We start from the raw sequence: 12,313 nt of genomic DNA on the forward strand, positions 1-12,313 counted from the left end.
GAACCATCCAGAAATGCACTATGTCAACTCAATATACACCACCACAGGGTGTGCAAAACCAAAAGCAAAATAGAGACACTGTAAATAATGGTAAGACCTATTGCTCAAAGTCAGACTGAAACACTGTGCATGGGAACTATTTGAATCGGTGCTTGAAGTTTAGAGCAATAAGAAAGCATTAGAAGTATGTTTATGGGTTTAGCTTGTTAAAACTTAAAGTTCTCTAATAATTACCCCTTGTTTGTACTCAAAATACCAGAACTGGTCTTGAAAGAATGTAGGTGCATACTTAGAGTCGTTTGAGTTAATGGAGTGTGAAGATATTTGTAAATCTTATTGAGCTCAAATAATAGATTCTGATTTCAATACGTAATTTCTTAAGTGATTTTTTTCTGGAACAGTGTATTTTTAATCTGTGAATGTTTGTTAAATATCTGGACATAGTTTTCTCTCCATAAATTTTGAATTCATCAAGCACAACAAGGTTTTGAATGTTGATTCTGTTAGATGTTCTTCTCTAGATAAATCTGAGTAAATACTTTTCTAATATGAAATGTCGACTGGCTTCAGGTTGAAAATAGCAGATAGATAAGTATCTTACAACTGATTGGTCATTTGGAAAAGGGCATGTAAAGCTTTTGGTTCAAGTTCCAAAGCTCCTGGAAGTGGTTGATGAAGGCTGAGCATCTGTGGGATACCTAAAACTTCCCAAACTGTGGAATACCTAAAGCTTCCTAGTTTTGCTCTATTATTTCTGCTTTGCAAAAATAAATTTTGTTGTTGCAGGCATTGTAGCCTTGGTAGTGCTGGAACAGAATTCTCTGCCTGCATTGCTGAGATGATTTGTCGTCTCTGGCGACCAGAGAACTACAACTCTTCTCGAACGCTTTCTTTAAATTGAGTGGAATGAAAGTGTTTTATTTAACAGGGTGCCTCTGGTAAACAGATATGACAGAAGGATAAAAATGGTTGCTTTGATTTCTAAAGTTGTAAATTTCTGCAGCTTTAAAGCAAAGATTGTTGACTTGACTTGGAAAATTGAATGCATTATTATAAGTATTGGGGTTCCTGGGTGATTAGTCTGGGGTTTCCATTGGTAGTCATTAATGGCTGCTGCATTGATTATTTTCAAATGTATTTAAGGTATAGTCTAACCTAAATTACACCGTAATAATTCAATTTGAAGTGACAAAACAGAAATAATGGACAATACATAATCTACATCCCAAAATTTGTTTCTGTTTCCTAAGTAGCTGATAGTAAAAGTAATGATAAAATTTAGAAACTCCACCAAGACTCACAGAAAATCAGATACACCTGCTTTGATTTGCCTCACTAACACAGCTAGTTGATTTGGCACTGAAGATTAAACTCAGTGACCGGACTTGCCAGTTGATTGCTCTGAGTAATTGGCATGTGAACAGTGTTGCAGCTCTTGTTCAGGAGGTCAGTATTTTTCTGACAGTATTTGAAAGGTGATTGTTGTTTTATATGCTCAGGTTCCAAACAAAATAGTAAGGTCACTGTAGTGTTCTTGGCTTGTTCAAGTAAAGTCTCTGGGGTTTTTTTTGTTTTTTTTTTTTTTCTCCCCTACTGAAAAAAATGTCAGTATTGAGTGCTTCCTTAGGGCAGGAACCTATGTTCTCGCTCTGCAAAATTGGAAGGCATAATCCTGGAACCTTGTTTTTTTTTCCTAGCATCACACAGAGTGCATGTAATGAGTGCCCAGAGGGGTGGTGGAAAAGAAAGTAATGTGCAGAGCTGCTAATAAAAGACTTCTGTCTGTGGGGTATTAGTAAAATCATCAGAGGAGCTGCTTTCAAGTATGGTACCAGTGCTGTTTGCAGTGTACCTGCTGGGTTAGAAGTTGGGCTAACCTATTGGACTTCTTAGAAAACTAGTACTGCATCATCTTTCTGCTACCCTCTTTTGATTTCTAGGTCTAGGTAAACTCTAAAGCCCAAAGACTTGCTTTTGTACTTACGACAAATGGAAAATCCAGGCCTGCAGCATCTGCTGTTACTTTTTGAACTTTCTTACTTAAAATTTAAACCTTAGAATGTGACATTTCAATTTGCAGTTAAAATACTGTATAAGTAGTATTTTCAGTCTACTCAACTATGCCTGAAAGACCATGTTAAATGGGCTCATAATTAGATTATACTGTGTCTGTAGGAGCAGCAGTTGCCTGTTGGAGTGAGTGAAGGAATTTAAGGTTGGTGCCTGGACAGTAGCCTACCCACCTGGCCAGGACCCTGCAGAGCCATACTGCAGGATGCGCTGGAGTGTCAGAGAGGCAGCAATCTGTTGTCTGAGACCTGCTGTCTTTACTCATGATTAAAATGCAGGTATCTGAGCTAATAAGTTGTCAGGAGCTTAGAGAGCCTGGTTAGCATGGCACAGACAGAAACTAAATTCAGCATGGTTTATTTATTTCAGGTCACCATCAGTTGTACTGGACTCAGAACCTTCACAGTGTCACTTGATTATTTTTTTTTATTGTCTCTGTCTTGTCCTCTAAACTCATATCTGTGGGGTTTGTCATTACGCAGTTTTCATGGTCTCTTATTGCTTACTGGGAATACCGACTAAAATATTTTCATTACAGATTTAAAATGTATTTTAATTCAGCCATTATACTGAGTGGTACTTTGAAAATTGTGCTAGAATACTGTTTTTAATTGACTTGCAGTTGTGTCAGAGGTCTTGATTAGACTCACTCGCCTAGTCCTGTGGTGGAAAAAAATAATTACTGGTTGGAAAAAAATTGTTGCAACCACCTGTGGTCCTGATACCTCTTCCCTTGAGCTGGGGAATAGAGGGAACGAGCAGCACTACCCTAACGGTTCTGTTTAGCTCCTATAGCTGTGTGATGGGTTGACTGGAATTACATCCTTGTATTTGGATATCTTTTTCAGTTTACGCAGCTATTTCGATCCTTTTGTGCACGATCTGTAATAAAATCTCAAAGTAATGACTGTTGTAGGTTTATTTTTGTAAGCAAACCAGTTTTTGGTCTAACTTTTGTTGAATGGCCTGTTGTTCTTTTAATTAAAAATGCATTATTTAACTTCTGTAGCCTGTTCCTCATCTGTACATCATTTGTGTATTTTCTTACTTAGCTACATGTGTAAACTTTGTCTCTCTATAATTTACTCTACTGATCTCTAGACCCTTTTGGCTCTTTTAAGACAATGAGGAAAACCTATTCCAGGTGAAGGTGTGCATTGTTTTCTTTGCATCAGAAAAAACTGAAGCTCCCGAACTTCTATGTGCTGATTGATTTATCTTAGCAGAGACTAGTCTAGTTTCATTTTTAATTTCAAATGTTTTCCTCATAATGTGACCTAATACATTTGAAAAAAAATTCCACTAGTGACAGATTAATGTAAACAAGCTGCAACAATTCAGGTAGCCGTCAAGAAAATAGTGCTTAAATCGTAGCCTTATTTGCATTGGGTGACATTATTGGATTGCATTCTAATTAATTCTATAATTCTCATTTTTGCCAGAGCCCAAAAGCTCCCATTTGTAAGTGGGATCCAAAACTCCTAATCCTAAATCCATATTTTTAAATTTCTTCTGAAATAGAGAAAAATGATAGCATTCACTGCCATCCTCCTTCTAGCTGAGATGCAGGGGAAGCATGTCTCTTATTTGGGTACTTCTCTGTTCCTGAATCATTTGTTGTTGATCACACAGCACCGTTCTGGAGTGATTTTTGGATTATATTTGTTCTTTCACTTAAACACATGCACACATGTAATTTTCTTGTACACATTTATTTTGTCTGATTTTTTGGGTATAAACTGGCTCTTCTGTACCAAATAAGAGTTGGTAATAATTCAGCTTTTTAAAATCTGTAACTGGTCAAAAATAGCAGTCATTTTGGTGATGAAGAGAGACCAATGCTTCTGTGAGATGACCTCACATTAGCTTTTTGCTTCTGAGAATGGGAGGTATCTTTCTCCTGGGTTTGTTTTCTGCTGTTTTGTTCCACTAATCTGACTCACAGGGAGCTCTAGTGATGCCAAAGCCAGTGTAAAATGAGGAAAGGGGTTTGGAATAAGGTGAAGGTTGTCTTCGTCTTGCAGAATCATATCCTGAGCTCAAGCAGGATAGGAAGAAGTAGATGCTGTAACTCAGGATTGTTCTGAAATGTGTGTGTTGAGGCACGGGTGGTGTGTAGTGTTGCATCCTGTAAGTTCTTCAGTTGTGCTGCTCCAATGCATTGTGAGAATTTGCTGCAGTGAAATCTTGAAAAAGAATGTTTAGGAAAACTAGTTTTCTGTTTCAGCTGGTCAGGTCTCCTCAAATTGCTAGACAAGAGAAGGACCAAGTATTTTCAAACTTTTTAGTGATGAAGCATGAACACACAGTAACTAGAAGTCTTGCTGCCTGTCAGACACTAGATATGTGTACAGTCAGGGTCTGGACGAAGTTTCTTCTGTAAACCTGGCTGTCTCTTGGGGTAACTCCAGTGAAGGCCTAAGTGTGTTGTGCTTTTGTTATAGCCCTGGTGCTTCACAGTGATATTTGGAGTTTTCTCTGCAAAATATGCTGCTTTTTCCTGTTGTACCACACTAGGTTGGTATGGTTTATATATACATACATAACATTTTCAGTTTAATTTTCACCACATTTCTTACACTTGAATCAGAAAAATACTTGTTCTTCCCACCCCCCTGTCTTCCAGAGGGAACAGAGTTTGTTTCCAGTGGACCACAGCTTTCACTCTTTGCTGGTACTCTTTGGCTGACCTGTTTGATCTGAAAAACTTTGTGTAAAGACAGTGGGCAGCTTCCCAAGCAGTGTATAGAGATGCTGACATCGGCACCTAGCCCCATATCCCTTTAGTGCTCTTGCTGTCTGTTCTGTCTTAGCCTTGCCCTTGGACGCTGTATTCTGCTTTTTATACAAGCAGGAAATTTAGAGTAGTTCAACTTTGCTATTCTTTTGGTTACTGCTTGGATGAAAAATTACTCATTTCATTCTAGACTCTCCCCTTTTTCCTCCCTTGCATTTTCATTCCCTTGTCTGGCTTTTCTCAGGGAAAACCAAGATGCATCCTCTCTAGCATTCATACTGTATTCGACTTCTGGTGGTGGTCTGTGGAGCAGCAATTGAAGTCTTGACACCTGGTTTTGCAACGGGGCAAGGCTGACAGTTTTGGGGCAGAAGCACTGAGAATATTTCAAGCTGTCCTGACTGCCTCATTAGTGGTGAATGCTGGTATTTCTGGCATGTAATCACTTTTGCTTGGGATAACTTCATAAGTGCAACAGTTTTCTGGAATGCTTCAGTGTCATAGAGTCTTACCAGTGCAGTCTTGTTCGTAAGACTGGTGTTAAATTACTGGATGATCTCCACCTCTAGAGAAAAACACCTGTCTGTCTGGTCATGGCATGAGAGGGTGGCATCCAGGATCATCGTTCTGAGTAATACTACCACTCGAAAGTTCGTATTTTTACAGTTTTGTAAATGTGAATTTAAGAAAGAAGTATCTTATGCCCAGAGTGTTATGGTTCTTTTTATTCAAAGGATTAGTATAGTAAAACCTGTTAAAGGCTAATTTTCTGAAGGCTTTATTCTTTAACCTGAAGTAGAACTGCCAAATATGCAGCTTAACGTTCCTATATAAGCTTAATTGTGGGAAATTTAGCTCTAGGGTTTTGTATTTAATAGCAGTTTATCTTCAGTTGGATGGCATCACTGTGTTCTTACAAAGTTCAAGCTTCTAGTAAGTTTCTTCCAAAGGAGTCAATACTATGGTTCTTTTGGAATGAAACTAATGATTAGTGAAGATGCTGCTACCTAAAGTGGCTATAAATGGCACTGTTCAAAGTTTATGTCATCAGGATTATTTTGGGATACCAAGTTCTTATTTTCTGAGTGAGAAGTACCTGATGACCGAGTTCTAATTATTGGGACAATAAAGTGTTGTCCTGTTTTCTTTACAGAGATTTATCAGCTATACTGGTAATGCATATAGTACAAGTTAGCATCATTGGTACATAGAACTTGTACAAACTTAATCTTGAGGTATTTGTTTAAGGGGTTGGGTGTGTAGGCTGATTCTTCCAAGTATTGCTTAATAACTTCTTTGAATGTATTCTTAATGTTCTGTGCCCTTTTGTGTGATACCTATACAATTTACTTCACTGAGCAGTGAAACGTAAGGATATCCTGCGTTCATTACTTGAAGGTGTTCTTCCTGTCTTCCCATTTTCCATTACGAAATACCTGAATTCCTGAGATCTGACATCAGCACCAGGAGGAAACTGGCTGTTGTAGAGAAGTTTCTTTATCTTGCATCCATTAGATAGTCATATCAGGTAGAAGTGATGTCCAAATATCTTATCTCTCTTCTACTTGTTGGTTGAGAAACTTGTTTTGGGTGTTATAATAATAAAAAATACGTATGAAAGGTAAAGTGGGACCAGTTAGAGAATTTTGAACTTGTAGAGAAAACTGGGAAGAACTGACTGGCTGTTCCTGGACTGCGATTTCCATTTTCTATTGCTATTACAATTTTCTTTATTGCAGTGGATAGTAGTGGGAAATACAGGTTTATGGAACTAGTTTTAGTTGTCAGACACTTCAGAAAGTTCTAATAACAGGGCAAAATTTATGTTGGGGTGTTTGGTTTTTTTTATAGACTAATTGTGTACTCATTAGTACAAGCAGGTGTAAAGTCTAGGTAAACATACTTTTCATTGTTTATCCATTTTGCTGGCAGAAAATATTCAAGATGGTTGAGAATTTTTTTGCTTATGCAAAAAATTAAGTGTTCACCTTTGAACTTTCAAATTAGGGGCGGGAAGAAAGGTGCTACCAAAGAAGGAAAAGGTTGTTTTTAAATGAAGTCTATAACATCACTGTTTGAAGAGTCATCGTCAGCTTGATTAGTCTAAGAATTGAGGGGAAATATATCCTCAAGTTCAAATGCTGTGTTGGAAGTTCATTGGACTAGAAGATTCACTCCATGATCTTAGGCAAAGGCATTTTCACATCCTATAGGGAAATTTTGGTAATACTTCACATAAAGACTTTTTCTACAGGTGTTTTCTTCATGACCTGTGTTTTAAGTTACTAGACAGTGTAAGTTTGTTCAACAGTCTTACCTTATGGTATGACCAAGGAATCAGCATGAGTTCTTCAGTCATGGATGGCACTGTTCTCATAAGTTTAACAGATCTTTGTGATAAATATTGGATAGGTTTGAAATAAGGGTGATCTGTAATTTTTGTCCATTTCTAAGTGGTTACCCATATGTGAATTCCATCGTATAGGTATATGTATGCCTGATGCGGTAGTACTTTTATTTCCATTAGTGTTCGACCAGTAGGTGTACCATTTTATGCTTCAGAAAATTAATATTTATCTCTGTTATTGCTGTCCACTGTAAAAAAAAAAAGGGGGGGGGGCAAAAAAGAAGCAAGCTTTTTTTAATCATGGATTCTCATCTAGTTTGTTTATAATATTTACACAAAGATAATAGGTTGGAGATATTACTTGAGTATCTTCAAGTAATGAGATGTGCAGAGAAGTTCAGACTTTTCAGTAGGATCTCCTTCAATAATGCTCTTAAGACATTGGTGTTCAATTCACCGTTTTTGGGGGGAGGAAATGTGCTTGAAGATAAATGCACATTTTTGCTGTCCTTTAGACCCTCAGTGTCTCAGATTGTGCGTTTTAAGAGAAACCAATAGGTTCTTTAACTGTCCTGTTCATGTCATCAGGAAGAGAAGGCAAATGGTTGTAGGTATGTGGTTGCTCTTTTTGTAGTTTTTTTTTTTTTTGTGGGTTTTGCTTGTGTTTTTTTTAGGATGAAAGACTCTTAAAATCAGTAGTTGTTGATGAGATGCAGGGAAAGTGGATGAATTCACAGAGTATGGTTCCTTGAGATGAGGCTCCATTGGAGTTGGCTCTTTACTGTGGCGGGGGGGGAGTTTTTCTGCTTGTCTCTGTCCTCACCTCTTCGCCTTCCTGGTCTCAACCACTTGCTCCTGCCCCTTGTGCCTTTCAGACTATGGTGAGCTGTTATAGCATGCCACTTAGACCAAAACCAACCAGCCAAAAATATTTTGTAACATTCTACAGTCTTGTTGAATTCAGGTGACTCATGGAGATATTTGACAAGCTTCAAAGCTATCAGAGAAGGTATTGGCTGTACACCCCAAAAGTGAAAAGGGTAAAGGAGCAGTCAGGAGAGTTATGAGACTGCAGCCTTTGGGAGCAACAAACTAGCCCAGCTGAACAGATCAGGGAATCACACTGACAGTCAGTCTCTTTTCTAGTTCTTGTCATAAATTCATGAACTATGGAATCTCTGTTTGAAAGGATCCAAAAGTAGGGCACACTTGAAAGCCAAGTCAGCTTTGTTCTGTGCTAGCGGCAGGGGAGTTAGCTGTGTGCAACCATATGAATTATGTGATTTTCCTTAAGAAATTACTGAAGTGTTCTGCAAATATTAAGTAACGTGATGGACACAGTATAAAGAAACTACATTTTGCAAGTTCTGAACAGTTGTTCCAGTCTGCAAAATGTTGAGTTCTGACATCTCACTCCCGGTAAGTTGATGACAAGTAGCAACATTCCAGCAGATTTCATGTGCACAAATTCACTTGAGCAAAGTACTTCTCTGCAAAGTGGGACTGTGACCAACTATTTTGTTGGGGATATATACACCACAGCTCTCCATTGCCGCCTTTCTGGTTGAGGATGGTTTGTTTCTTCTGTAGTAGCAAGGGCTTCTGTGTTCTTTGTCGAACAGGGCATCTCAGTGTCGTAGTAATACTGAAGTGGGTATTGTAGAAAAAACAGACATAGACTGCATGGCTGGTATGCCTGGCTTACGGTGTCCTCCAGAAAAAGCAAGTACAGGTGTTGTTAATTAGAAAGAGAAAACCTTAGGGAACTATGCCCATGAAGTGAAACTCCTTCAGAAGGACACTCCTAAAATTATGCAGCAGCTCTTTTAGGGTTTTGCTCAGTGGAACAGTCACCACAATCTCAAGTGAGTTTAGGAATGAAAAACTTGTGACATCAGAGACCTGAGTATGTAAAATAGTTTGTGGTCCCCCCTGCAAAATAACTAGAGAAGAGCTCAAATGAAATGTGGTTATTCTGAGTTTGTGGTGTGTAGTGATCATGAGTTCTGTGAATTGCAGAGATCATCAGTCGTACAATTTTGTGGTTTATGTTCTATATTTCAGAATTTAAATCTTCAAAAGTCTGAGCTCATTTTTGTCGTTAGAAAAGAGATGTCAGAACATCCTTATCCTGCTTCCCCTGACATTCCTATGGGTAATAAATATAGTGATGAAGCTAATCAGGTTAAATCATTAAGTTCAATAATTAAAAAAAACACAACCAAATAACACCTTTGCTGTTGCTCATTCAGAAAATACTGCAAAAAACGAGTTGAGAAGAGAGCCCAAGGAAGAAGGCTGTATAAAAGATGCTAGCACATATATCTTTGTTACATAGTGTTGTGAGGCTTGCAAAGCCTATAGCTCTGTCATAGAAAGTTGAAATACAGTCTTGGTCCCTATGTCTAGCCTCTTTGAAGGCTGCTAACCTAATTCAAGATTTCAGTATTTTTGGATGAAAGCCTGCGAGGAATGTCTGTCTTCCCCTTTTTTTTAGATGATGTTGCTAAGCATGTTTATTGGATTCACCAGGTATTGGAACATTAAAACATAAGTAAGGAAGAAATATCTCTTTCCCCAGAATATTGTAAATATGGCTGAAGAGCAACCTGCTGTGGAAGACTAAACTTATGCAATTTTGTATGAATTTACATGTCAGATGAGACGTAAATTATGGAACATCGTATTTTCAGTATAGTTTTGGTTCAGTCATGTTTCTCAAGTGAAAGCATCATTTACATATTAGTACACATGAACATTTACTGTTAGTACTATGTTTTATGTAGTGAAGCAGTGGTAAGCATTGACATTAAAAATAACATACTAAAAATACAGGGATTAAAATGAGACAAGGGTGCAAGAGTCCAAGCTGAAAAGGGTACAGTTTGAAGGGAGTGGGGGAATCTTATTAGAGAACTAAAATAGCAGCAGTATTTTTAATTTCACAGAGAATATGACCACTGTTTAAAACAGGGACAGGCATGTTTACTTTTAAGACAATGAAATCTGAAGTCTTGACTGTCTGTGAATAGGTGATAAGAAATGACTGTCTTGTTATCATGCTTCTGGCTGTCCTGCGAGATCAGTTAACATCCCCAGGAATTCTAGGAATTTCTTTACTCTTCATTTGTTATGCTTGAAGGTTTCTAAACGTTTGGAATAACTGCTAAGTTAAGAGTTCTTTTTTTCTTCCACTGTTCTATCATCTATTCATTGCAGCCTATAGACATCCGTGTTATCTGCTCATATCTATGTATAAAATAAGCGTTTCTTGTCAGGCAGGGATTGTTGGTGCTAAAGACTTGATTAGAGCTGGCTATTCAAATGTATGCATAGTTGTAGCCTATTAATCTAAGCCAAAATGGGATACTAGAGCAGTAAATCTATTTGCTGGTTTGGGGTAATGTGGGTGTCAGACTGATGAACTATAGAGTTGGTTGTTTCTGTGGGCTGCTTTTTGAAACTGACTGTGTCTCTTTTTTTCAGTTTTTCATGTATTGGTGTAGAGACTGCCCTCTGCTGTGCTTCTCACCTAAAATAAAATGTAGGTCTTGCCAGCATTTAGGAGTTGCTCACAAGTGTTCAAAAAAAACCATTAAACTGTGTTATAGCTTTACTGGTGATACAGATGGCAAGAATACTTGCCATCTGTAAGTGGCAAGTTAAACACTATATTATTGAATTTAAAAATATGCTTAAATGGCAAAAGTCCTAAGTTTTTTACGTGTAAGTGATTCTTAGCAATAAGCTTCTTAAAGCCTACTGTGATCTGTTGTCATTCCCTCTCCCCAGCACATCTGTAGTCACCCCAGCTGAAATTTTATCCCCCCCTCATGTCTATTTTTCATTTGGTCTGAAATGTAGAAATTAAACATTGCTGATGTGTAAATGGTAGTGTGGATTAAAAACAAAGGGAATTGTGGCATATGAGAAAATTGTTGAAAATACTAAGGATAAACACCTGTTTTTAGTGTTGGTCGACTTTGGAAGCATTTTAATTATTTATGTAATACCAATAACCAAGAAGAAAGCATTTCTACTGTGGTGGAAAGTCAGATTTGCTAAGACTAGAGCAAGCGTCTTATGCAGTGGTTCTGCTTGACCTGTGTTATCACTACTAACTGATTAAAGTGTCTCATTATTGAGATACTAATCAAGAAAGATTGCTGGTAATAGAGCATGTAACTTGTGTTTTTCAAAGAGAGATTGGTAAGAATTTAAATAAAATATGTGTTCGTCCCTCTTCATATGACTGCTATGTTATTTCTTTTATGGAAATCAGCCTGTTCAATTTCTTAAAGCTTAGATCATGCTTATTCTAAGGGATGTTAATTTCCCAGATCTAACAGAGATAAAATATGTTATTAAAAGTAATCTACCATGGTGTATCCTACATACCTCTTCAACTGATTTCACTCACCTGAATCACTGAGGATGTGTGTTTTCTAATGACTGATGTAAATAGAACAGCTGAAGTGCTGTACTAGAGAGGTTTTATTGGCGTCACTACAGCTGCTTATTGAGAGGTTTCAGCCGTCTGCTGACCAAGCTTGATAGAACTCACAAAAAGTGTTTTTTAACCTCTGCATTTGGATAATTGTCTCTATTTCTAACAGGGTTGGAAGACAGGCTGCCACGGTCTCAGAATCTGGGGAGAAGCAACGGAGCGAGCTGAGGAGCATCGTGGCATGGCTGGCATCTGACGTAAGTCCTGCAGCTCCTGATCTGAGTCTGCTGGAGCAGACAAAGCTGCTGCCCTGAGAGCCAGCAGCACTGCGCTCCGGTCTGCTGGGGGAATGCTGATCCCTGCAAATGGGGGGCTGCAGCTGCCTGCCCTGGGGAGCAGGGGGGTAAATATCAACCTCCCTGGGCCAGTTGAGCGACCAGCTGCTATTTGGGACATTTGACAATGAAGAAGAGTACTTTGAACAGTGATAACAATTACAAATCTTGCATTTCTGCTTTTAATTTTGAGGCAGCAAGAATGTAATTAAATGTGGCCTCTTTTAGAAATATATCTAGTAGTCTGATATGACTAAAAGTTAAAACAGTGACTGCAACAAGAATAAAGGGTAGTGTTACACTGAATAGTTATATAAAACAATCTTTGGATGTGTCTTAGAAAGCAGTTTAGGCTTCTGCAGTGAAATGGGTTAAAA

At 38.1% G+C, this 12,313-nt stretch overlaps 1 protein-coding gene across 1 annotated transcript in view; it reads left to right on the forward strand.

The window, feature by feature from the left end:
- Positions 1-11,769: 11,769 nt before the first annotated feature.
- The window catches only part of MPP5 (membrane protein, palmitoylated 5), a 34,008-nt gene continuing 33,464 nt past the window's right edge, over positions 11,770-12,313 (forward strand). Inside the window, exon 1 of the mRNA XM_014941996.1 lies at positions 11,770-11,858. The gene's annotated coding sequence lies outside the window, so the exon portion shown is untranslated. The remainder of the gene's footprint in view (positions 11,859-12,313) is intronic.

Source organism: Calidris pugnax, unplaced genomic scaffold, assembly GCF_001431845.1.
Source record: "Calidris pugnax isolate Ruff unplaced genomic scaffold, ASM143184v1 scaffold56, whole genome shotgun sequence".
NCBI lineage: Eukaryota > Metazoa > Chordata > Aves > Charadriiformes > Scolopacidae > Calidris > Calidris pugnax.